At 39.2% G+C, this 27,517-nt stretch overlaps 1 protein-coding gene across 15 annotated transcripts in view; it reads left to right on the top strand.

Annotated features, from left to right (window-relative positions):
- The window catches only part of TMEFF2 (transmembrane protein with EGF like and two follistatin like domains 2), a 610,527-nt gene that overhangs the window by 360,982 nt on the left and 222,028 nt on the right, over positions 1–27,517 (top strand). For 8 of the 15 annotated variants that reach the window (XM_069022017.1, XM_069022018.1, XM_069022012.1 and 5 more), the window contains 2 exons: positions 15,255–15,388; positions 23,272–23,392. The exons of 2 other annotated variants lie outside the window; for them this stretch is intronic. The gene's annotated coding sequence lies outside the window, so the exon portion shown is untranslated. Of the gene's footprint in view, positions 1–4,219; positions 4,399–15,254; positions 15,389–23,271; positions 23,393–27,517 lie in introns of all 15 variants that reach the window. 5 more of the 15 variants (XM_069022020.1, XM_069022026.1, XM_069022013.1 and 2 more) reach the window with 5 other exon arrangements.

Below are 27,517 nucleotides of genomic sequence, written 5' to 3'. Positions count from 1 at the left end.
TTCCAGACTAGGAGTTGGAGTAGGAGAGAAAGGAGCACATCTGCAGTGAATTGGAAGGTTTGGAAACTGTTAAGAACAGGGAGCAGAAATATCACAGCAGGCTTCAGAGCCGATGGAAAAAAGTCCTTTTTCCTTTGCCGAGCCAGCATACATCCTTTTCTCTACAAAAAGTTCTACTTCTCCTGTAGGTTTTTGCAAAACTGAGTTGCTGCTTGAGCTACAGGAAGTTTCCAGAGACAGGACACTGCTTAGGTCTTCATCTGCTTCTATTGGTCTTGCCTCAAGTTCAGTCTGGTTTCATTTTGCAGATTTCTCCATAATTTTTTTTCCCTCCTAACCCAGACTAATGTTACATTCTGTTGTTTAGTTTTCAAAACTGTCAATCTGCTCCAGTTTCATTCTTTTTCACATTTAATAGCTTTCTATAAGTTTAAGCTGTCTGGGGATCTTTTTCAGTTACGAGTCTGTGATCCCCTTTACCATCTGGCCTTGGAGGAGAAATTCCACAAATTATTTAAAACAACATGTTTGCCTCAGCATGATCAAATCTATTAAATCTTCTTGGTTTTGGATTTTCATATGAAGCAGATAACTTCCAAGAGATGTATTATTTTTAGGAGTGTAACATTCTATAAATTTTTGTAACTGATAACTTAGTCTTCTTCTGATAACTGAATTGGTCTTCCTCACTTAGCTTTTAAAATAGAGATTACTCAAAGTAAAGTCAGTGCCACTAACTTGTAACATTAAAATAAACTGGTATCTTTTTTCCTCATCTTTCATTTCAGAAGCTCAATTTTCCTTTTGCCTATATATATAAATATAAAATTCTTGCTTGAACTTGTTTCAGTGACTTGCTGTGTCCATGGATATTTCTTGGAGTTCTCTATTGGCCTTTCCTTCTAATTTGCCGTTTCTCCCCCAGCTCTACGAGCTGCAGTTCAAGATCTCAATTAATGGGAATCATGAGTTTGAGTCACTCATTTTGAGGGCTCTGTAGTGTAACTGACAGATTAACCAATAACAAAAAATTCTTATTAAGGCAATAGGTACATATTTCCTCTAGTTTGCTAAAGCCAATCTCCCCTGTTGATGTCACTGTTGTCAGACATGAGGTAATCCACTTCTGCTCAACAGTTCTATTTCTTCTCTAACAACAGTGAGCACAATGAAGTTACACACTTGTGGCCATGTTTTCATTTAAAAGATAAACCAACTTCTCCTCCCAAAACTATTCTATGGGCAGAGTCTCAGTCTTTGCCATGTTGTACCTCCACTTTTTAAAAAGGTCCTGGATGAGAAAATCCCAGCACTGTAATAGCTCTTTGTGTTGGGTGAGGTTATCTCCCTCAAACTGTTCTTCAGTGCCATTGTTTGGGCTACCCAGGTTTTGGGATTAAGTTCAATACTTTTTTACAAGGAGGCTGTAAACACATAGAACCAAAATCTTTTGTGATCTGCTCTGAAGGTGGATTATAAAAATAGAAAAGTAAAAGGGAAAAAAAAAATTTAAAAAGGACAATGGCTCAAAAAGCTTTCAGAGTACCTGAGAACCATATTGCACAAGAAGGGTAAGTGTAATGCTGGCAGACTATTGGCCTTCCACCTGGTATTTATAAACATGTTTTTGTAGGAGTTGTGGGACCAAAAAAAATCTGTCACAATGCACTTCAACTCTTTGGCTACTTAGAACTTTTTAAAATCTCCTTCAATTCTGATATTTGTTTAAGTTTGTGCCATCTGTAGATCTCAAACTGTCTTTTTGAAGATCCAACACAGTACACATTGCTCTTTTCTGCTCTTTACTCTTTCTGAGGCATCCCAGTTATCTGCTTAGTAAGCAAAGGACTGGCAAGAGATTTTAAAAGTTCCTTACTTGCAGCCTCATAACTTTATTTGCTCATGAATTATGATGGCACATCCAGCTCAATTATGTTTTACGTTGTTAATGCTGCAGCTTAACCTTCCTGATGAAAACTCAAGAATCTTCTCAGAAATCAGGTATAATTTATACATGCAAATATTTAAATGAAAAGCAAAATGGTTTTATTATATTTTATACCTACAAAATAGTGCTGAAACATTTTCTGCCTATCCTTATAAAAGCATAAGGCAAAAATCTCCAGGGAGGGAATTCTATTCTAGCTTTTTTCTTCAAACTTGAGCCATTTACCAAACATGTAAGTGCCTCTTGGAATTCCACAGTCGAGTGTGCAGTTGGCACTTATGTTTCTTGGGCTCCAACTACCATTTATGTGATCACACAGGAGAACAGGAGGCAACAAAATCTGTTGCCCTACTGGGTCCATCTGGGAATTAAAATGTCTTTAGATTTCTAGGCCATGACAGGCATAGGTTGGATATAGAATAGGTGCTGAAAGGAAGGAGAATTAAATTGCACTGGTATGTAAGGAAGAGTGCATATGGGAATACAGCAATGATCTTCAATTCAAGGACTATTCATTTAAAAATTTACTCTGTGTGCTGAAGACTTCCAGCTAAACATAAGGAATAAGTTTAAAAGAGAAATAAGCCTTTATTCCTTAAAATTTCAGACACAATAACTCTTGGCCAAGTTTATTTTTTATTGTCAGCTATAAAGGGATCTTTTAAACAATATTCAATTGAATTTTTAAAAAAACAGCTTTTCACCTATCCTAACACAAAAGAAAAAAGCCTCAAAATATTCTTGTTAAAATAATCAACAAATTTGAGTAAAGCACAGATTGGTGCACAGCTCCTACGAGTTAGCCCTCAAATCTTTGTCTCTCTCTGTTTGGGAATCTTCTACCAGGCTTGGACATTTCAAAGCAAGGTCATATGCACACAAAACTTTTGAACACGCAATTATTCATCTACAGCACAGAGTTGTGGCCTGAGTCAGACAGGTTGTCCATCTGGGCATTAAATATGGTCATACTTTTGGTGTCATCATCTAATGAATCCATCGTGGCCACAGTCCTCTACCCAATGGGATGGGCCAGTGGAACCTGCGGGCTGTTGTAAAGGGGTAATTCTTCTCCTGCAGCTTTTATCTTCTCCCTCTCTGCTTCTTCTCTTCATTTGGTATCTTGCAATATGAATTCTCAATCTGTGAGGTTCTTTATGATTTCTTCATTTTGAACTTTTTGCAATGGGTATCAAACCAGTGGCATCACGTCTGTGTTCTCACTTCCTTCTTTCCTGGCTTACTGGCCATACACGTGTTCTTTCTTACAGACTAAGGTGAGAATTGAAAACTGCTGTTTATCATTAATTTCTTTCAGCAAAGCCTGGCCCTGGAGTCACATGTGAGCTAGCATAATTTACTGTAGCACCAGGGCTGGCAGCCACAGAAATGTCCTTTCTCCTCCAGCACTGGAGCCACAGGCAATGCTTCAGACGGTGCAGCCAAGTGTCTGGAATGACTCTTTTAAATTCTTCATATTGATTGCTTTAGAAACAGCATTTCATTTGGCAAAATACTGAAATATTCTGTGGAAATAATTTACGGTACTTTAAAAAGTGAGTTTCTAAAGCTGAATTATAAGCATATATTTACTTTAAAAGCTTATTTTCAAGTGGTTCCAGAGTCTGCTAAAACAGAAGAAGTTGAGAAATTATGTAAGGTGGAAACAGTTCAAGCAAAAAGTACAAAGTCTGACACAGCAAACTGTAGAGTCACCCTGCTTCTTCCCAGCACAGATTGTTTTTGCTGGCTGCCTCTCTTCTGTTGTTTTTCTGGATGATCAGTAGAGCTTTTCTTTATTTACCCCTTCCTGCCACCTTATTGTTTTAATAATGCCTCCTTAATCCTCTGGGATTTTTTTGCCTTCTTTTCTTTATTTGTTTTTTTCCCCCTCATTTCTCACACAAACCTGTGCTACATCTTTTCCACCTGTATTTCTCTGCTTTCTTGGCTCTGTTTCTGCATCTCACTGAACCCTCTGCACATCACTGTTTTTTTCTTTATCTCCAAAAATGTGCAACAGCCTGAGGTTTTGGTTTTCTCTTTCATTCCCCTGAGCAGCTCCCTGTGGAGTTTAGGTTTTCCTCATCTCCACCCCTTTCTGTTCTGCTGGGTTTTTTCCATCAGACTCCTCTTATGTTTCTATGTGTCCCATGAGACTGTGTCACTGTGTAGGAAGATTTCAATCAGTTCAGTATTGTTTCCTTTGACCCATGTGGGATGATGGCCTCTATACTGCAGTTTTCTTTTCCTTTTTTTCTCCCTTTCAAGCATCCCTAGACACCCCCTGCAATACTGCTGATCGTTACAGAAGCTATTTCTCCTGAGTAACCTGGTGTCATCTCCTGCTTCGCTCTTGCTGACATGGAGACGCACAGAATAATGGGGATTTGTGCACTATTTGTGGTTCCTGCTTGGATAGAGAACCCTCGAGCAAGCAATCACAGCAGGTGTGTGGCCATAACAGTTTCTGAAGCTCAAAGTAAGGGGTGTCTGATTGCAGTGACTTAAAATGAGCAGCAGAACTTCTCCAATGGCTAGTATTCCACAGGCCATGCAGAAAAGAAAAAATAGATTTACACTTTATCTTTCCAGTTGCCTATATTTTCTGTACCAGAAGTTGTCTTTTTGCACAGCTCAAGATAAAACAATGAACTTTGAGTGTCTTGGGCTGGTGCTTATTCCTGGCACATCTGGGAGCATCAGTACTCACTGTGAAGTCATGAAAAAATATCTTGAGGTTTTGTTATCTCAGCATCTTTCTCAAGTATGAGTAGAATTCAGTGCTCCAGATATATTTTTTGATGCAGAAACTTCCTAGATTTTTGGGAAATGTATCGATTATTTTATCCACTGTATCAAATCACTTAATCCATAACTTTAAAAAATGCAGACATTAGTACATTGATATTTTAATACCTAATGCATCTATGTCATTCTGGCTTGAGTTCCTCTGCAGATTTCAAATGTTTTAGTTTGAGATTCCCCCGAAGAATGCAAGTACTGAGAGCAGAACTTCAAATTTATTCATGCAGGATCAAGTTCAAAGCTAAAGTCTGGTGACCCAAGCTCCATGTGTTCCCTTTGTAGCCCCAGCAGTCTGCTCTGGAACACAGGGGGTGTGCGGGTATCCCTGTGAATGTTGCTGATCCTTTACTACTCCCCCATAAATGTGGTGTTGCAGAATGGGTGTTTGCTCACTGCGCTGTCTTCTCCTCAGTTAATGACTCTGTAAACAGGGAGCCAATGTAGCTGGGAGGACTATTGACTGTGCAAGTAATTAGCTGCCAGGAAAGTAGGAGACAAGGCAGAAAATGGGTTTTTAGTCAGTTTCTCTTAGTAAAATTTCTTCCTTATTGTCTTTTGTGAAAAGGACAGGCATCTTTCTGGTTCAGGTTAAAACTCCTGAGACTGCTGGGCAGTGGGATGTGTACGTCACAATTTAACAGCTGGTGAAGTGGCAGGTTAAAGTTAAAAAAAACCAAAGTGTTGTTTGAAGGTTTGAGATTTTTTGTGCGTGGGTGGACTTTTGTTGCTTAGGTTTTTTTCATGGGTCATTTCACACCTCGTGTTTGCAGTGAAGCTGAAAAACAGTCAAATTATTGCAGATTATCTCAGCTGTTCCATACAGCCAAAAATGAGTGGTTTGGTACGGCAAACAACAAGAGCCTTTCAAACCCTGATCTCTTATTCAGCTGGCAGAGTGAAGCCATGTCCTAACCGATGGAAGAGTTGGGAACAGCAGTGCATTTTGACCCCTCAGGGTTAGGAGAGCCTGGATAAGGCTCTCTTACATGGAAATGCCATCCCACTGGCATTTGCTTAACTGCAAGTTTAAAAGCCAGGTAGTGTGACTGAAATACTTTTGGTCCCAATTTATGATCCTTGTCAGTCCTTTTTACATGGAGCTGTAGTTAATGGCTGTTTGAGAGCAGCCCTGGTGTGGGGCTGCTCGTGGGTCTCCTCTCCCTGTGATGAAGCCCTGCTATGAGCCCTTATGCAAAAATGAACCTAACCTGAACTCATTTCAATGTATCAGCATTCACACATATTCAGAGACACAAATCTGGAGTGTTAGCTAGGAGAGTCTTTCAAATTAGTGCTGATGCAGTGGAGTATAGAATTTTCCAAATTCTATATTACAGATCATTTTAGCCGTGCACCAGCCTATTAAAAATATAACTCATCCAGCTTATCTATTTTAAAGGCTTCTCCACTGCAGCCAGCTAACATAGTTGGTTAAATAGGTGCTTGTCACACTAGTTTAATGAATTAAACATGAAAGCCATTTCTTCTTACTTTTGGCTGTGAGAAGGCTGGCTCAGGTTCTGTTCCGCTGAAGGAATGGAATGGTAGGATCCATGTCATATAATTTTATAAGTGTAATACTCATCAGTATATCAGTTAATATGAAAAGCAGAAGAAAGAGGGTAAGAAATAAGACCACAAGCCAAATTGCTAATACTTCTAATTCCTCATGGAAAGATACCACTCTAATTGAAAGATATGACAATAAAAATGAAAAATATTAAAGGATTTCATTAAAAAAAAGGGGTGTAACTCATGTTCCATCCTTCATGCTCTGTTCCTTGCTTGACTAGAATAACACAGATTGATTACTGACCTAATTTTCTAGAGAATTTTGGTATTTAACGTCCTTTGTGAGCTCTTAGAAATGTTGTATCTTTGGTAAGGTAAGAAGGAAGCCTTGTCTTGGCTTTTAAGGAAAAAACCTGCAAAGTTATAGAAGGTGCTGAATCAAAGGGAAACAACCTTTTCCCTCCCTTCTCCTCCACTTTGTATTGCCACTGATAATTAGGCTGTGCCCTTAAGAGGCACGTGTACAGGAGCACTTTTTAGTGCACCTCTAAATCAGTAAGATACTCCCAGCTACCTAATTAACCAGATGCAACTTTCTGTGTAGTCATTGTAGCACACTTATTTCTAAAATTCACATTTGCTTTTATGTGATCTCATATACAATTTAATTTCCCATACCAAAAAGAAAAATAATAAATGCCAGGATATTACATGGAGTTCCCAGTGTTAATAATTAAAAGGAAATTGCAGTGAGATAAAAAACTGTGTTCTATGAACTACATCTCCTTAGAAAGAAAAGTCAATCAGAAAATGCTTTAAAGTATATGATACATAATCAAAATAATTAACAGCAAGGCATGAGACTGCTACCTTCAATCTCACAAGTGTGTGTAAGTAAAATTAAAAGACCTTGGTCACCTTTGGAAATCTTGTGTTTTTTCCAGCAAAAGCTTGCATTCTAAATGACTTGTATAAAGTGATTCTTTCAAAGATGATTCCATCAGCTACTCAGGGACCAAAAATTGTGAAGTAGTATTTAAAACTAATTCCATGTTTTATCACTGCAAGTTCACAGTGGCTGTTTTATGCGATGAAGGCTGTGCATCCGATTTCTAGAATCTGGTATTTGTTGTTGGAGCTCTTCTTTTGGACAGTCTCCAGGATCACCTGGAGAATATATCTGCTCTAATAGTTTCTAACAAGATATTTCTGCTATTCCTCCAAGCCCCTTCCGCTACTACTGTGAAGTAGGATTTTTGCCAATAAATTGGTTTTGTTATTCTTATCCAGTGAATAAAGACCCTGGGATCAAGAGAGCTCTACCATATCATCGAATTCATTCTTTAGTATTTTTTTTCTTTTTTGATCTAAGGAGTTGAACACTGCAGGTCTTACACGTATGTCTGAAAATTGCTTGGGACCATTTATCCTTGTGAGGAGATCCATTTTATTGGAGCTTTTTGCTACCTGGAGTTATTTAGGGACTCTAAGCATGAAGGAATGACCATCACCAATTTGATGGCTCCAAGGCTAAGCACACTGCTTTAGTCCTAAATGAATAGATTAGAGGAAAGATTGCCAAGTGTCTGTTGTCCTCTGCCAAATTTTCCATGTGTAGAAATATGTGACAATAGTTCCCCAAATTTCAGGTGTCAGTCATTTACAGCAAAGTCACAACTTCCAGTGTTGGGTGTCTAGGTCCTTAGGAAGCAAAAGAAAGGTTGAATAGCTGAAGTTATGAGTAATGATGAGCTACAGGCACAGCTTAGGTGAGGCAGGAGAGTTCAATGAAAATGGCATATACAAAATGAAAAAGCCAATTTACTCTGTCAGAAATTAGTTTTAACTGACATTTCTCTCAGAAAAATAGTAATAAGAAGTGTCTGGTCAGGTCAAAGGTCATCTCTGCTTTATCTTAAAACCAAAGAGTAGCTGTCCTGGGAATCCCTCAGGACCAAGGCTGTATCTGTGTCACCTGCTCTCTTTCCAGACTCTGTTTCCCAAGATGCATTGGTTGTGATACTCAGTGTTATGATAGATGGAGAGCAAGACCTGCAACAGAAGTGCTATTGCAAACACCTATGGATTATTATAAATCACAGTGACTGATCACTTGGCTGAAGAGAAGAATGACCTGAAATCAAGAGTCTAAGCAAAACCTGACAATTCTGAATTAGTGGTTTTTTTGAAAACTTTTGTCCCAGGTACTCCCAAATATATGAATCCTCCTTTTAGGGTGGGACTGTCCAAGAATTTCCACCATAGCAAGCTTACAATTTAGGTTAACCATCTTCATTGCACAAACTGTAAAATGTTCCTATTAGCTTTTTGGTGTGTAGTGATTGTAATTGTGACTTACTAATGACGATTGTCTTATTCTCCATCTGGTTCCAGCACTGACTTACTGAGTCACTTTGTGCAAATAATTCACTCTTCACCTCAGCCTAGAGATTATTGAGTAGGTTAAAAAGCACCTAGTAAGTAGCACATTGTTGTATTAGAGGAAAGATCTATGTTGATCAGTTAATTGTTTAGTTTGTGTGTGTCACTGATGCATGAAGTACTTCAGAGCGAAGGTCTCTTTTGCACAGCATGGCAAAGAAGTAAAACGAGGTCAGCCAGTAGTCCTTAGCATGTCCCTTCTCCTCTTCTTGGGTTTAACCCTCTGAGCCAAATCACCTGCAAAACATGAGTCAGAGTATGAAACCGTCAAAAAAAATGACCCAGTACAGGTGCCACAAGCATGTAAGAGCAGAGATCATAATCAGTCAAGAGGCAGACAGATCTGACATTTGCTGAGAGCATCCCTGTATTTTATTGAGTTGTCATGCCTTGTTGCATACTTAATGAGGATGAGCCCCTTATATGCTGATTTTGCATTACAAATGTTGTTTTGCTGGGGCTGTCAGCTGCAAATAGCTTGTGGCAATACATCTTTCATGCAGCAAATAAACACATACCATTATAGCATACCCATGTTATTGCCACGACTGTAAACAACTAATAAAAGGAATGTATTTACTGTGCCTTAGAGTCATTCACTCCAGTCATATTTTTTCCACTTTCAAGCCTATTGACTTTATGGAGTATTTGGCATCATTTCATTGTACCATCATTGTCTTACTGTGTCATCATTTAAAAAAGAGGCATGCTGTATACCTGCACATGGAGTTATCCCCACAGGTCAGGATATTTCTATGGCCAGCAGGTGCATAGGGCATAATCTCAAGGACTCTGGAAATATTTTGTGTGCTAGGAATAGTCACTGACCTCAAGACAACTGCCAGTGACATCAGCTTATTTGGTCAGAACATGGTGTTATTAATGTCAGGGTTGTGGGTTTGATCCCTGTATGGGCCATTCACTTAAGAGTTGGACTCAAGGATCCTTGTGGATCCCTTCCAGCTGGGAATATTCTGTGATTCTGTGACAGGTAGGACACTAATATCATCAAGTTGCTTCTGGTAGCAGCTGGGGATGGGGTAAATCAGCATTTTGCTCTGCAAAACCAAACAGAATGGCTGGATTTGCCTGGAAATCTGTCTCCCTGTTGACAGAGGTTATGGGTTATCGAGCTTGATTACACCAAAGATGGTTTGGGTGTGGTTTTAGTGGTATTTTGCTAGTTTTGAGGGTAGAAAACCACATAATTATGGAAAAGTTTTATCTCATGAAGGTTACTGAACTGTTAGCACCAGAGAAAATCAAATCATGCTTTTTTTTCCAAGAAATTTCTCAGGAATTCAGCTGAGCTGTATCTATCCCTTTAAAGATGAGTTGCAAAAACTAAATCCAGAAAGGACCTCCTGTATCAAAACCCCAGCCACTGTAACTTTTCTGGCATATCCTCTTTCAAAACTATGGGGGTGGTCCTTTATCACTAATTTCTATTCGAAGATTCTTAGTGGTCTGTTTTAACAATTTGTTTTCCAACTACCATTACATTTCAAGATGCAGTAACTCCTCTTGCTCCCTTGGTTTTAGCATTTTCATTTATCCTGAGAGACCAACAGTAGCCTTCTCAGGTTTCTGGTTGGCTAAACAAGGCAAGCTCTTTTAGTCTGTTCTTTTGAAATAGCCTCATCATTCTCTCTTTGCCAGGGAAACTCTTCTGGTTTTTCCCCAGTTTGAACTGACCTATTCTAGGATGACAGAGAATATTTCTATCCAGTATGGTAACATGAATACTCCTTTATGTCCATCAGAAACATCCTGAGTAATTTCAGGAGTGAATCTGCATGAGTTTTGAGGGTCATTGTGTTTGTGTATAATCTGCTAAGCAGAACTCCATATCTTTGTTCCATAACTTCTAATTGATGGACCCATATCTTATAGAAGAAATCTTTCTGAGTGTTTAAATGTTAAACTTCATTTTCTCTTCTTGTTCTGCAGTACTGCAAACTTGTTCAGCCATTGGACAATCCCTTCCTCTGCCTTAATCTGTTTTTTCTCCGATTTCTCAAATTACATCTTTGAACCTCTGATTTTCATTCCCAGGAATTTTATTTGATGCAGAACATTAATACTTCTGTAATAAATTCAGGCTGTAATGGACTTGCCTTCACTTCTGAATCTTCATGTTGTCACCTCAACCACTGTCTCAGCAGCCATCTTCACCTTCTCCCTCTTAATTACTGTCCAAGGACCAATATACCATAAATTCATCTCTTAACTAGCTGCCACTACACCCCTTGGAACAGGTTAAATGTGCTCACAATGAACTATCCTGGCCTTTTCAGTTTGTGTTTGAGTTGCAGGTAAATTGCATTCCTCTTCCTACTGCCTTTCACAAGTTATATAAACTGCAGGTTGGGTGAAACCTGGTGAGGCTAACTTTGCATCGTGTTTTTTCTTCACACATCACCTGCAACACCATTTTATAATGCAGAAGTGTTACCTGCTGCTGAGGAATTTTAACTGCATCTCCTAACTAAGCTAGTGGCAAATTGAAAACTAATAAGTTGTATTTTGCATATCAAGTACTGCTCTGGGGACAAGCTAACCTAGACACCTACTGCATTGTAACCTCCTGCTCAGTAAAAAAAAGTAATAAAGAAAATCATGACAGCTCATTACATGAAAGAATAAATTCATCACCCAGAGCAGAATAAATGCTATGTTATTGCACAGTAATTGTAAAGGCATCTTAACACTTTTGTTCATGAAAATATTAAATGTTTTTCAATGCTGTCTGTAATAAATGTTATTCTAAAGGCAGCAAAATTATGCTTTAGCATTCAATACCTATAAACTGAAGCTATCAATGTAGTCAGTTGAGTCATATTACTGGGCAAAGCAAAAATCATGCAGCTTCTTTTACTGTCAAGCAAAAAAAAAAATGTTCATAGATTTCCGTGAGTGTGCCCTCTCTGTGTGCCTTGGAAATGGAGTCTCTTTGCCTGCTGTTTCTGTGTTAAATGACAATATTGACAATGTTACTGACTACGGTGATGAGCAGTGTCTGTCCTTCAGGACAGATATGCTTCATAGCATCTTCCCATTTCTGTGTTTCAGAAATTTTGGGTTTAATTTCCATTAACAGTGCACTTCAATCCTGTCATTGGTGAAATATGACCAATTTGTACTCCAGATCAGGAAAGGAGGACAAATAGGGAGAGTTATAGGGATAAACTTCAGTGTTTGAAATTATTAAGTTATATTTTACATATAATTATCTTGAAAACTAATCCATTTCATTGTAATTTAAGTAGCATTTATATAAATTAGGCACATGTGACATTTCTAATTGGGTATACTTTAATGTTTAAATCATCAGGTTTTAAAATGATAATTGGGCTAGTTGTAAAATTTCAAGGTCTGTGATTTTAAAATTAAATTGCTCTTTGACTTATGTAAAAGAATAGATTGTTAAGCGAGTGCCTCACAGGAGAGAAGCAGACTAGGATATGATGATTTGAATTAGTTTTTCAAAGGAATTTAGAGTAGGCAATCTGTCCTCTGATCTTTCTTTGCACACTAAAAGTATGAGTCAGTTATGCTAAGATAGCTTAAATTGAGAATATAGTGATTTAATTAACAGCTGGAATTGTAGAATTCTGTGTGTGAGGAAAGCGATGCATTAGTGGCTTCCCATACAGACACTCTAATGAATCCAAGGTATTTTCCACCAGAAGCTGTATTTTAAATATAGAGCTGCTTGCTGCAGATGCAGTATGGCCTTTATGAGTTCAGTACAAGAATTTGGAAACATCAAGAAAATGGTATCACCTGGAATATCCATAGTCAATACATAGCTTTGTTCCAAAGGCCCCATTATCGGTTCATGTCACTGCGGAGGGCAGCAGGCAAACACAGGACTCGTGTATGTTCTAGCAGAACTTTTGAGTGAACACCTGTGGGTCCAGTGTAGTGACTTCCCTCTCCACACAGGCCCCAGCAGTGGGTTTGGGCTCAGTTCCACTGCCTGAGTCTCTTGTGGACAGAGGCAAAAGCAAGAGCAGGGGGTTCCACTGCCATGATAACCCTGGAGGAGCACAGAGGGCAGCAGTCAAACTTCTGTGAATGTGCTGTGGCTGGTGCTCCACTGGTTGAAGGTCCTGGTGCAGAAACGTTCAGCTCTCTGGAACATAAAAATACACTCTGCAGTGTGATAGAAAAAATGTTTGTCACAGCGTGGTAATACAGCAAACAGGGACAGTTTGTAAATCATTTCTACCAGAGCTAATGTGAGCCCCTGTCATGGGTTAGCAAGCATAGTCCCGGAAGTGATGTTCTTTCAAGAGTGGTACCTGCTTTGTGTTTCTCCTAATTCTTATTTCACAGAAGATGAACAGTAATGAGTATTTTGGGCCAAACCACTACAGTCCCTTTGCGGTTTCAGTAGGGTGAAATGGCCCAGGTGTTAGGACTGTGTGCTTTGAGTCATGTAAAAGAAAAGGTTGTTAAGTGAGTGCCTCACAGCAGACAAGCATCTTAGGACATAATGATCCAGACTAGTTTTTCTGAGGAATTTAGAACAGGCAGACTGTCCTCTGATCTTTCTTTGTACATCAAAAGTATGAGTCACTTGTACTGGGGACATGTGGCTGCCTTCTAAAGAAGGACTGGTTGGATAAATTTTAGTCTGGAAAAGAAACAGCTGAGGAAGCAAAGGAAGTTTATAGAGTCATTTGAAGAAGCAGGATACCATTCCTACTTCCAATAAAAAAAATGGAGCCCCGCAGTGATCCTGGGAGGATCTTTGCTTAGACTAGATGAAGACAATTCTTCCTTTTAAAAGCGCCTGAGTTTAGGAAGCCACAAAAGGATATTGAAAGTGCCAGGAGTTTGCATGGTTTCAAGACAGTTCACAGAAAATAAACCTGTTGAGAATTGCTCAATACACAGAAAATATACCTGGCTAAAAAAGCCCCTGAACATGAAAAGTGTGGATGCTGGAGGAAAGGTGGTGGTGTGTGCTTTTCCTTCTGCCCTTGGTATCCACTTTTTGGATACTGTCAGAATTGCCTGTGCTAGTTGGACTTTTGATTTGGAACTGTTTCAGCTGTTTGGGGGGTTTTCCACATTTCAGAGTAGGCTTTGCTCACAATTTCCAAACTTGGCTACTTCTCTTATGATCAGTCAAACCAATTAAGATACCAGGATCTTCAGTGAGGAAGCAAAATGCAAACCCTCATTGCAGATTATGTGAAACAAATACCTATTTCTTTCTTCTTTCTCTATAGTGTCATTATCATTCAAAATTTGAGCTTGGTTTTAATTAATGTGATTTTAATTGCCAACCCAGGAAAAATTTCTCACAGCCTCAACTAGAAGTCTGCCTGACCTCCCAGCACAGGTTCAGCAAAAGATTGAGCTTGGGAAATGTAGCTCAGGAGATCGAAGCCCAAGCTGTGACAGAAACTACCTCACTTTGAACCCTGGTTCCTCTTCCTTAATCATCCAGGTGGTTGTGTCCCAGTCTCTTGGCCTAGCACTGCTTTTGTAAATAACAGTGCCGACACTGGTGTATATGATGGTCTTTAAAAAAGCTATATGCAAAAATGAATTGTTTGTTAGTGGTCAATTAGGGATTCCCATTCAAATTGTCAGTTGTATTTGCCTACCCAGGATGGACCTCTCAGATTAATTTAATCTGTGTTTACTGTCTTTTCTTTCAGAGTTGTTTCTGACAGTGCAAGTATGTTGATTTCTTTGTATGCTGCTGATGTCCCTCAGGATTCACCAAATAACTAATACCAACATCTGTTTAGTATGCAAATACTAAAACTGTGCTGTCCTCAGATTGCCATTTGGATGGGAGAAAAATTAGGCTACAGCTTGTCTCCAGTCAGATGCTCAGTTCAGGAGTGACATGTTTTTTCTCCCTGATACCTCTGAAAAGAGAGACAGCAGCGGCCTTGGTGCAATCAAGCAATAGCTCCAAGGTTTAAGGGCTGGACAGTGTCCTGTAGCTTTTTTTTTAGGGAAGGAAAAGTGGTTTCAGCTTATTATAAAATAGGTTATGTTGATTTTGTTTGCATATAATGTACAACAGAGTGACTTTTCATATTGCAGCCATCAGACACTCCCAGTGTCTGATGAGTACTTTATGTGCAACACCATCACATATAGATGTGTGTGTGGTCTGCATAATAAGTATCTGTTCAAAGTATACTGAACAATTTTTTTAAATTTACAATTACAATTATAGTCCAGAATTGCTGAAGGTTACACTTCAGCAGTCACGTATGGGAGAAGAGTGGCACCAGCATTTTAAAAATAGGACATAACTATTCCAGTGCTGTGGCAAGCCTTGACTTTTTTAATATCTACCACTGTGACACCTGAGTGATTCATGTGTGTGTTCTGTTGCTACCACCTTATTCCCAAGGATTGGAAGTGCTGCAGCAAATGTAAATAATGAAGTGGAACGATCATCCTGATATTGAGAAGTTACACATTGTGAAAAACACTCTGTTATCAGTTGGGAAAATTTGTTGTCACGCAACTACAGCATCATACCATCTTCATCTCGTATTTACAGAATCTTTGCCAAAGGATCCAAAAGTTCCCTTCTACCCACTAAACCTAACTTTCTTTACCAATGGATGAGGCTTTGCTCGTTTCCCACTGGTGTGAAAGACACTGATGAAACTGTCTGCAACATTTGCTGAAACTGTAAGTGCAAGATTCTGCATCGCTCCATGGTGTCTTGGGTTTTATTTTGAGGTCTTAGAATGAGAAACTGCAGTGTGTCAAAGGGACTGTCAAAATGCTGTCAGATTGGCTTCAAAAAAAATTATTCACTCCAAAATCAGTGTGGCTCCTATTGCAAGAATCATGTAGCCTTGTTCAAGAACATAGTCCAATTTGATTGAAAAATTTGAGCCATTAGCTTTTTGTAGTAACGTTATAATGTAAAACTTGGAACATGCTAAAAAACCTCCACCAAAACACAAAAACCCCATCTATCTTGAATAATCAGGGCTTTTTATTAGAAATAGTAAGCTATGCTCTGAAAGGGTAGTTTCCACTGGAAAATTCAGATTCATTGTAACAGTGATGGAGACAAATCAGTAATAATGAAAGTCCAAAGAAGCCTGGAAAATTACCTTATTGTTTGCACTTTGGGTGCATGGTTCCCCTGAAACATAAAGAAACTATCTAAAGAAAGATTACAAGCTGTTTTTAAATGTACTCCTAATAACCAGTTGCTGTTAAAATGGTAGGGCTGTTCAGAAATATCTGGGAACAATTTGCTCTTTAAGCACTGGAGTAGGAATTTAGAAAAAATAAAAAAACTCAGTCCCTCTGAAGGCCTTCTTTTTTATTTTAAGTTTATATGAGAAATTAATAACTGACTCGACTGTAATGGAGTAGGTTTGAGATTAAAAGGAGATAAAATTTGTTGAATTGGTAATAAGGCCAGATCATCAAATTGTTACAGATCAAAGGCCAGACTAGAGCAGTGCCTGTGCTGGCTGCAGCTGTAACTGCTCGAGCCGTGCTGTTCCATTAAGGGCAGTAATAGAGTTAGGAGGAATTTGGGGAAGTCTGCTGTCAGTGGTTGATAGAGATTGTTTAATGCCACTTGGGTCTGCAGAAAAACCTCTCTGGAAGACTGAAGACTCATTCTTAGCTAAGATTTGTAGGAAGAATGTATGAGGAGGATGAGAATCTGAGCACTAGATTTTCAGTCTTTGAGTTCTTCTGTTCCAGGAAAGAGCATCATCTTAGATGATGCTAAGGCATGAGGTTAAATAAAACATTGTTTTTAGTATACATTAGGAAAGTAACATTTTAACAAACTAAAGTGGACCATGTTATCATTATATGGCTAATCCCAATGTTAAAATAAATTTAACAGCATTTACTTAATCCATTTAATTATATTTGACCGGTCCAGCTAGCGAGATCACTGGAAGAATATGACTAAATTTCTGGTTATAATACTAAATTGGAATTCATCATTATTTCTGCTAAAAATAAAGAAAATATTTTATAATTTTCCTACCATGCTAAGAACTATATGTCATCTCCTAAGATGATGAAGGTTAAAGTCCTTTCCCATGCTATATCCTCACGTAAGAAGAGTAGGAACTAATATCCAGAACATTCTGCAATTCCAAAAAAAGTGTGTTGATGGGGGATTTTATTAACAGTGGCCATAAACAAAGATTTGGTAGCAAGTATTTCTTTGAGTAAGGTACTCAGGTGGGAAGAAATCAGGAAAGTAATAAGGCATAGCATGGTAGTTTTGCTCTAATTGGTGAACCTCCATGTCTGAAAGTACTCATCAGCATTTCTCAGACAAAACCTTTCTCCTGTCTTCCAAAAGCAGATCTCTTCAATATCTGCTGGACTGCTGCTTCCAGGTTTTTATCCCTTGCTTCCTTCTAGATATGTTTTAGTGTCTTTGCTATTTCCTATTTTTTTTTAAGATATTGCCAGGCACCTTGATTTTTTTTCTACTTAATTACTTAAAAACAGTGTCTAGTCAAAACAGCTGAAAATACATTTTATTTATGAGAAGAAACACATTGAGAAAGCAGCTTGTGTCTGTTGTTTCCCTAAAATACAGGAAAGCTGCTTCACTTCTGGGGAAGCTTCTATAAGAGGGAGTCAGAGTCGTCTCATCCATTGCAACTGAAGGAATATTTTTCTATCCCCTGGATGTGGCATTCACCACTCAAAGTACCAGAAGTTAGGGATGGAGAGCTGTAGAGACACTTCTGGTGCAGACCATGGAATCATTAAGGTTGGAAAAGCCTTCCAAGGCTATGAAGTCCAACAGTTAACCCAGCTCCACCACCATGTTCACTAAATCATGTCCATACCCATGGGCCAGATCCTCACATTCTTTGAGCGCTTCCAAAGATGGGGATTCCACCACTTCCATGGGCAGTCTGCTCCAGTGATTGAAAATCCTTCCTGTGAAGAAATTTTTTCCTAATATCTAATCTAAAACTCCCCCAGTGCACCTTGAGGCTATTGAACACATCAGTTTGTTCGCCCCAGTATCTGAAAGTGACTGCTGCATACATCAGCATTTGATTAGGACATTGCCCCAAGTAGATCATTCTTATATACCAAATGATCTACCCATAAAAATAAAACTTCCCTAATAATCTTTTGGTATTTTAGCATCAGCTAATTTTCTGCTGAGGAGAGCAGAATGTGATTAAGGCAATGGAAAACATTTTATGGAGTGACAGGTGGTCATGAAATTATATTAGCATTTAAATGACAAAAATGAAACCTTTCCTTTCCTGGTCTGAGAATGTCAGAAAGTGAAGCGTCAGGATTCATCCTCTCCTCCCATTTCCCAGGGGTTATATTTTACTTTAAAAACAGCTGTTAATTCTGTCTCACAAATTATGAAGGATCTAAAAGAGAGTGTCGTGACTCGCTGTAGATACTACCAGAAAACATTTTCCATCTGTGTGACATATTTAAAAAAAGCCCTCAGCCACTCAGAGAGCCAGCTCTGGGAACTTAATCAGATGTTTTTCTTCTCTTGTTAACTAAGAATCAACTCTAGGGAATGTTGAGATCACCGTGGTATTTATTTTAAGTGAGTGATTGAATGATTCCTGAGCTGCTCTTCCGGAAAATGAAGTAAACCCCTGCTTTAGAGGTCACCTCTAATTAGAGATCAAAAAATAACTGCAGATAACTTCATCAAAAATATAAATAACTAATCAGTACAAGTCCAGTGGCTTTGTCTTATAATTAGTCCCATGCAAAGGCTCCTTGAAGTCAAATGACAGCTCAGTCTCCTGCCTCAAACTTCACAAATGAACCAAGAGTTTCAAGCTGATGCTCCCTTTGAACTGCTCTCCCAGGATAAATTACTGATGGCCTAAATGTTACATTTACATTTATTATTCTCTATTACCAAGAACATGTGAAGTTGCAAAAGATTAAAGCAGCAATTACTGAAGTTAGAACATTGGAAATGAAGTTCAAACATCAGAAATTAATGTTTAGGAAAACAGAAAAGACAATCACCTGAGGCCAGTTTGAACTAAATAAAATCAGTGGCTTCTACATCTAAGAGGACATTTACAGATGATCCTTTCTGTGCTCATGAATTTTTGAGTGAACTACTTACAGCTTGTGCAGTTGGGTTTGGATGCAGTCTGGATAAGGCCTCAGTGGTCAGAAGGATGACCAGGAGACTTGAGCCTTGACAATCTCAGACTTCAAGGGTGGTAACAGCATGGGAGAGAATAAACTTGTCCTAGCAGTTGTTCTTTAGGAAAGGTTTCAAAAGTGTTACTGAAGTTGTTGATTTTACTTTTTTTTCATCTTGGTTATCTTTCTGGTTTGCTATTTTTGTTTTCTCTGTTTCATAAAGTGCTGTTTTATTCAGTTCTTGGATTTGTTGCCCTTGATAGACAAAGTACAGTTCACTAAGTGCCTGTCAGTCTAATTGGGTTTTCTCAATTTTGGAAGGAGAAGATGAAAAGAGGAGGAGATGTTCAGAGAAATTTTGGAGCAAGTTTGGGTTACTCTGCACTCTAAGCCATCCCTGTGTCATCTTGTCTGCAGCTCCATAGAGAAGAAATTCCTCTAGGCTCTGTGTATTGAATGCAACACATCAGGGCAGGGACTGCACCCAGCCTGCCTCAAAGGGCAAAATGCACCCTGGTGACAAGTGCAAACCTCTCCTCAGCCTTCCCCAAACATTCTGGAGCTCTGGAAAACTACCGAAAAGGCACTTCTGCCTTTGCAGAGAGTGGCTGCACAGGGGGAGCAGAACAGTTGCCATGCCTTGGGCCCATGAACAGAAAAAGGGCTTGCTTAGTGCCTGTGCATGGCTATTGCCTGCTACATCCCCACACTGGCAGGGGCTCACACAGTGGCCACTAATGAGATTGTTTTTCAAATGCTTCTCTTCACCTTTAAAATTATGAAATTAAGCTCCCATAGTTATTAAGAGCAAAAAATAATGATTTGCTCACACTCTGCATTGTAGTAGCAGGCGCAGCAGAATATTGATCTGCACTCCGTGTCATATTATATTTACAACAGGGCCTGATCGATGTGCTATTTCTGAACCCACGGTTCTCGTGTGTGTGAAATTGGGGTATTTTATTGTAAGAATAATGTACACAGACAAAGCACAACAGTGTAGTCCAGGGCGCTGTACACAAGCTGGATGAAGCAATGAAAAGGTCAGCTTTGTATCTCTTCTGGTTTTTAAATGGTCTTGCAATTTTTTTTTATGTCTAGTAAACAGAAACATCAGCGCGCCTGGCACTGTATAAATGTAGGGTAAGAGACACCCCTTATCACACAAACCTTACAGTAAGTGCTGACAGAAAAAAGCAGGATCAGAAAGTGATGAAAGCAATGACATTACCTTTCTCTGGTCACCAAAAAGGTCAGCTACAACTTTGAGGATAGACCACCTTCCTAATGCTGGGTATCAGTCTATTTTAATATTTAATCACCCAGTGATGTAAGTGGAAAGCCTTGGGTTTTGCTAAGATATATCAAGAGAATAATTTTGAGAATGCCAATGGAGTTAAAGGGATGCAATCCTGAAACAGCGAGAAGAAAGTTTGCTCTATAATTTTTATAAAGTATTTTCTCTTTAAGAGAATAAAGTGCTGTCATCCCAGCTTTTGTGCCACCATAACAGCTTCTTGAGAAACTCAGTCTCCAAAGGACTGCCAATAAAGACCAGAAATAAGAACTTACCAAATAGAATATATTGCTATTGAGGGTCATGGTTGGAACTATCATGCTGTAGACACGTGGATGCTCCCCAAAAGAGATAACAGAGTGATTGAAGAGGGTATTTCAGTTGTTCTTCACTCCAGTTCTAATAGGTAGGAAAAGAGATTGAGGCTAACAGTGATGCACTGAAAAAAAGTCCTTTGGGGACCCTTTTAAAAATTGACTTTGAAAGTAAATCCCAATGTGTGTACAAATATGTCTGTTTCTGGCTTGTCTGTCTTCTATTAGTTTCATTCATGTGAGTTTCAGTCAGTCTGGTTTATTGTTTTGTTGAACAAATAATAATAGTATTAAGGTGCCAATTTGGGTTCATAAATTTGCTGTAACTTTTGAGACATATCCTGATTTTCTAAGTAGCTGAAGCCACCTTTTGTGACTCTCTAGATGTAAGTGTATTTTCTTATTAAAAATATCCACCTATTCCTACACTACTCACTTAAAATTGCAATGGATCGTGTGATCCTGAGTGAATTCCTGCTGACCATCCAAACTGCATGCGACAAACCTGATCCAAAGGGGTTTTCCTGTTTAGAGGATAACTGCCAAATACATGAAAAACTCCAGATGTTCGTGTGGGAGGAGTGGGGTTGGAAGGTCCTTGAGTTTTGCTCAGCACAAGCGTGGTGTGAAAGCTACATCTAACCTGTGCCCAGGGCAAATGTGCAGGTTCTGGTGTAGGCTGCTTGGAGCTGACAACTAAATTCTAACTTCTTATGGACTATCAAAGTCTAAAGAAAAGTAGGACGTGTTGATAGGTGTCCCTCCTAGGGTTCAGGCATACAATTCAAGGTAAACATCCTAAGAATAAAAATGCACACCACAACTCAAATTCGAAAGGAGCTGAGAGACAGGAGTGGTGTGGGTTTAAAAGATTATTTAAGCTATTGCCCTGTAACTGTGGATGCTGTTGGGAAAGAAGCTCTGAGTAACAAGTTTCTCTGTGTGGCTAATGAGCCTTTTTCTGAAGTAAGAAGGTAAAGCTTCAGAAAAAATGTAGCTGTAGAAATTTAATGTTGCTAAAGAAATGTGCATAAACTAAACAGCTTCAGAAAAGGAAGTATGAATCATTTCAGAAGAAAACATGTAGAAATGAAGTTGTGGATTTTTGCATTTTTAAATATTCTCTTTCCTAAATCACCCAAAGTACTCTCTCACATATTAGCAAAAGCTTGTGTATCCAAAAGTGATATCATATCAACTACAAAGTGCAGGTAATGTAAACTGCAAACTGCCTGGCTCCAGAATTAAGCAAATACATGTTTCTGTTCATATTGATCAGTGTTTATTTTGTTATTTGGTGTATTTGCAGAACAGTATCATTGTATGTAAGTTATACAAGAAGAAGACAGGGTAAACTCTGCTCAATTTAAGGAATTGATTCAATTAAAGTTAGCAGGACTGCTTCAGCAAATAAATGTAGACAGTGTTTGACACAGAAAGTCTTTACAAACAATTCTAAATGATATGGGGTGGTATTTCAGCTGGTATAAATCACTATTTCCATTAGCACTATCTTCAATAGATTTATACTGATTTATGCTTAGAGGTTCTGGCTCTGCATCTATAGTTAGTTCAGTGAAATGAGGATTCTTTCCTGTATTTCCTTTTCTTTTGTAAGAAGTGTACCAGAATTTAGACAAATCTACGGAACCTGCAATATTCTAAGATACTTTATTTCTATGCAAATATAAGGAGATTAGGAATTTGAGTACTTAGGCCACAGATACATAAATTTATATGTGTACATGTATCTATATATATATAAAAATGTGTTGAAATTTACCATTTCATGGTTAGAAAGAGGTCAGAGACCTGCTTCTAAGGGACTTAGCCAAAGGTTTTAATTGAAATAATTAGATTTGTAACCATCTTCTTTCATTAACCAAACAGACTTAAATAACTCTGCATAAAAGAGATAATGTCCTGAATTGCTGAAATCACAGACTATTCTGAGTATGGAACATTTTGCAGCATCAGAATTACAGCAGTGTGCATGTGGCTGTGTGTGCTTTCTCCTACCTCACCATGCCTCAGTTTGAGATGCTCTGAAGTGCTTGGCATCAAACATAATGCTGTTTGGATGAGGTGCAGGAACTCTTCCCATAACGTGCCATGAATTTTCCAGAGCATTGATATTATCTAGAGCTTGGCATAAGCACAGTCCCAATAGCTTGAGGAGCTCTGAGTGTAAAGGTCTTGCCAGTACTCCAATGTACACAGCTTCCCTTAGTTCTCTGGAGCAAAAAAATCCATACGCTCCACTGAAATCCTTGATGTCACTTAGTCCTCTCTATAGCCTTTAAAAAAGTCTGTCAGATCTAAGGCATTGATCTGGTTTGGGTTTTCTAACTGGTGGTGTAATCTGCATTTTGTGCCTATTCCTTTCTCTGAAGATCCAAAGAGTTGATTGTAAAGTCCTTGGAGGGTACACGTGTTAACTTTTCCACTTTTCCACACATGATACTGAACTGGCCTCTGAATTCAGCTGCTTTGTTGCAGGAAAGGTCAAAAGCCAAATAAAACCAATTTAGATTTGACAGCTTCCAAGAATCGCTTTCTGAAATAGGAAGTAATTTATATTTTTTCCCACTTTGATTAAATCTTCCCCTGATGCCATGTATTTTGCTTTATCTTTTTAAGTGAAAATATTGTTCATGGCAGAAGAGGAGCCCTTAATTTTATTCAGGTTAAACACGCCCCTGGAAAAGGGCAGATCTGAAGAAGCAGGCTCTGGGGAAGGGAAGGTACTCACCTGTAACAGCCAGAAATAGATTAGGCTCTTTTACTACATTATTTCTATCCCCTCACTGAAGGGCGATCGTGTAGGAAGAAATGTTTGAAGACACTTCAGCTCTTCCAGACAGTGAAGATGAGGGTCATAATTCTGATGAAAACGGAAGAGTTGGTGCTTCGCTCTTGCGCAATGCTTAAAAGGTATGGAGAGTGTTTGAGCTAGCAGATGTAACTCAGTGTGCTGGGTGTGAGCTCTTGGCGGGGGCCTGGAGGGCTGGGCAGAGGGCAATCTGACAAACAGGGCAGCAGCTCTTGACTGGAGTCAAAGATGGAGGAGAGCCCAGCAGCAGCACCAATGAAAACAGGCTCTGGAGCAGCAAACTCAAAAAACGCCCCAGGCAAGGGCTGACCTGGAGCTGAGGAGTCCCCACCGCAGAAATTGCTTTGGTTTAATTTTATTACTATCAAGTTTCCAGCCTTTGAGGCTACAGGTGAAATGTGCATGAAAACCCTTGCTAATTCTGCAGACAAAAATCCCCATGCTGTGAAATGAGTGCTGTATCATTTACCAGCTAAACAGACCACTTAAGGACACAGAGAAGAAATAACTTACAAGTCCTTGTCTACATCCTGGCACATGTCTAGGACTATTTGGTTAGAAGGAAAACTCCCAGGAAATCTCTTTAGGTTAATGAGGCTGCTTCTCAACAAACCTATGTCCTGTTACTGGCACTACTTTTCCCAAACTGAGTCTTTGCAGAGTGGCAGACAAGACTTTATCTACCTTCAGGGCAACAATGAGATGTTGGACGAGGAAAGGGGCTACCTGTTTGTGGTGGCAAACTTAACTGTGAGCAGGAAGCTCTGAAAAGGGAAAAGTGATGAAGTTTCTATTTAGAACGTGGGGGAGAACTTTCAGTTCAGTTGATATCTCTTTGCTTCTAAATACAGATTGCATCTTTCTCACTAAAGATCTTACAGTCCTATGCTGCAGCTTCTCATTAGGTGGCAAAAAATCGGCCCTCCCATGTAGTGGTGGTCTGACATGTGCCCAGATCTGTTCTTCTCTCTGAAATGAGCAGCAGTGTCCATCTCTCTCGGGGTGGTGCAGGGGAAGGATCTGGGGTGAGGAGAACACCACTGACACAGCCTTGTGCTTTGCTGCGGGAGGATGTAACCAAACTCCTCACCTGGGAAACCCTGAGTAAGTGCTTTTGTGAACTGTGCTGGTTTTTGAGAAGTGTGTCCAAAAAGACAAACAGGATCTGAGCAGCCTCCCTGCACGTATCACATTTACTGATAAATGTTTCATGAGAGGCGGTAGCATGCACTTTCATTCTCAGGGCATTTGCTCTGTTCCTTTAACATAACTGGCAATAATGTTCCACATCAAGTGATGCTGTTCTACTTAGGTGGAGCTGCTATGCTCCAAATGAATTTGTAGGATCCCTGTTGTCAAGCAAACATGATATTCCACTGTTGCAATACTAAAACTCAAGTGTGATGTGAATGTGTACAGAACAAGCAGTAGTCCTGTTGATAGTTTTGTCTTGGACTTGATGATAAAACACTGCAAAATGTTTGTTCAGGCCCAGGTGACTAATATGAGTTGAGAGATTATAAACCACACACAGGAATAGAGTTCAAAAAACTCAACCAGAACACAGATCTTTGTATGTTTTATGGATTTAGGGGATGTTTTCTTTCTGCTGGAAAGGGCTAGACTTGACAGCCTCTGTAACAGAAAGACATCAAATAACCTCTCTAATTGCTCTAAGTACTTCTGTGATCCTATAAAAAATAGACCGAAGGCAAGTAACTACGCCATACCCTGGATGGAAAATGTAACAATTTTTTTTCAGGTTACTCCTGAAAATATAATCAGAAGTAATCACTTGAGCTGTGATAGGCAAAGTGACGTCTTCAGGTAAAGGAAATACCTCTTACTAAGGAGTTAATTTATGAGTATACACTGGATATAACTATAGATAAGACATACTAGCCCTGAGTTAACTTGAAGGGGTATCCTGCCCCCAAAAAAAGAGAATGGGATGGGAAATGGTTCCTGTAAACCAACCAGGAAGGTTTTGACAGTGCAGTATTCCTTTCTAGCTTTAGTTAAAGTCAGTATGATGCAGAAGCAGACCTGCTTTAGGGAGCTTTTTTCCAGGGATACGTGGTAGGTTAAGGAGGAGCAGGTTCAAATCTTTGGTCCATCGCAGAGAAAATATGAATTTAGACCTCTGACTTGTCATTAAGTGGACTGTTTGCTGAACTATTGCTACTTTGGGAGAAAGTTCCACTGTCCACAAGTGCAGCAAAACAAATGAAAGTTCTCCTGATCTAGATTCTACTATTTGTTCCCAGTATGACATTTTTGACATAATGATGTTACTGCTGTACTACAAGTACAGACATCTATAGACGAAAGCTTCACAATAGTGCCCACAGTGCCATTCTGGGCATAAAGTCACCAGCACATGTATACATTATTAATGTTAATTTAGTGGTCTAGGAGGAAGTCAAATATAAGAACAGTAAGTTAATTCAGAATCCAAATTTTCATGCATTTTATAGTGGAATATTACTACAAACCAGAAATTTACTTCTAGAGCAAAAATATCTTTCTTGTGACTTCTTCCCTCACTCCCCCCCCACAGTTTTTATCACAGATACAGTGATTTCTGTTCGTATGAGGGAGAAAACCACATGCTTTTGAGAGCAGTGATCTTTTTGACCTCGCCGTGGGACTACTTGAAGCAACCTGGTCCAGGACAGACACTCGGGTGTACTTCAGCAGCAAGAAATCCTGTATGCTGAGGAACACCAGCATCAATACATGGTGGTCTGCAACTTGTACCACGTTTATGTGCTGGCTAGGCTGAGGGGAAGAGAGAGGACACAGTATTTTGGCACTATTTTATTCTTTTTTTTTTTTTTTATCTCAATGCCATAGCAAACACAGGCATGGATATAAATATCTCTTTAAGCAATGGGATGTTTGCAAGTAGAGACACATGCTATACAATTGGTCTTCACCAGAAATTTGAGTGTCAGATGCCAATGGATGTGTGTAGTCCTACTGAATGAGTCTGATATTGAGATATTTCTAGCCCATTGGTAATCAGGAGCACAGAAGGTGCTGGAAGATTTTCTGCTCATACCACACTGAGTTATTTTCCATCTAGTTATTGATTAGCTCAATTTATTTCACTTGTCTCCTGAGCATTGAGTGTTTCCCAGAATCTCAAGAGTATCTTTAGAATATCTAAAATTTGTCAAAACATCAATGATATGATGGTATATCTTTTACCTAATAAAGCTTTAAATCACTTTTTCCCTAGCCTGAGATATCACCTAAAAACATCATTCAGTTTCACACAACAAAAACTTGATAAAAAATTGCAGCAACTGGTTTTAGTGCTCGCTTCTTTTGCAACTGCTGAAAACTGGTTTTAGTGGACCAAGGAAGAAGGCTTATTTCAGAGTCATGAACATAGTTTTTCTCTTAAAGTCAGGCCTCTCACTTCAGTGGGAAGTTGCACCTGCTGCTTCCAAATAAAAAGCTGCACCCAGGACTTCTGACAATCTCTTAGTGCACACTGATTATTGAGATCAAACTCCAGGAAACAAGTTCATCTCTTGAAGTGCAAGTTCCACATGTTCTTTCTCAAATGTACAATGGGCCTGCTACTGGTGGTTAGTCTGGAAGATCACTCTAAGGTGCAGCTCCATCCAAATAATGCAGTTTTGATACATTCATCAGTGATAGTAATGCTCAAAGAAAAGAGGAGGTTAAACCTTCTCAAAGGTCCCAAACTGATCAGAAAGAACTTATTAATACCCTTGGTGGTCTTTCTTGGTAGACTGTTGTTCTACAGGACTCCTAATGTATGTTTGAATGAAGTCAGGATGTCCTTTTTGCCAAACTGAACTTGTAGATAGACACTGTTGGGGCTGCCCGAGGCAGCACAGCATCCAGCTGCAGATGCCCCTGGTGTCAGCTGCAGCTTGCAGGAAAAGCTGGCTCCTTCGTAAGGAGCGAGCCCCAAACAAAGGGGGTGTAAAAGCATCAGCAGAGACAAAGGATGAGAGACGAATCTTTGCATAGATTCCAGCTGGTTTATGGCAGATGGAAAGTCCAGGGACAAAGACCCCAGGGACAAGGGAGGACACAGTATTTTATATGGGGGTGGAACAAAGGGAAACAACCAATGGAGATCGACTGAGGAGGAGATAACAGAGGAATAACCAATGGGGATAACCTAGGGGAGGGAATTACATGAGTGGACCAATAGGGCATCAAAGATGGGAGAACTTTCCAGA

Source organism: Aphelocoma coerulescens, chromosome 7 (assembly GCF_041296385.1).
Source record: "Aphelocoma coerulescens isolate FSJ_1873_10779 chromosome 7, UR_Acoe_1.0, whole genome shotgun sequence".
In the NCBI taxonomy this organism is placed as follows: domain Eukaryota; kingdom Metazoa; phylum Chordata; class Aves; order Passeriformes; family Corvidae; genus Aphelocoma; species Aphelocoma coerulescens.
This window is presented reverse-complemented; position numbering and strand designations above follow the sequence as displayed.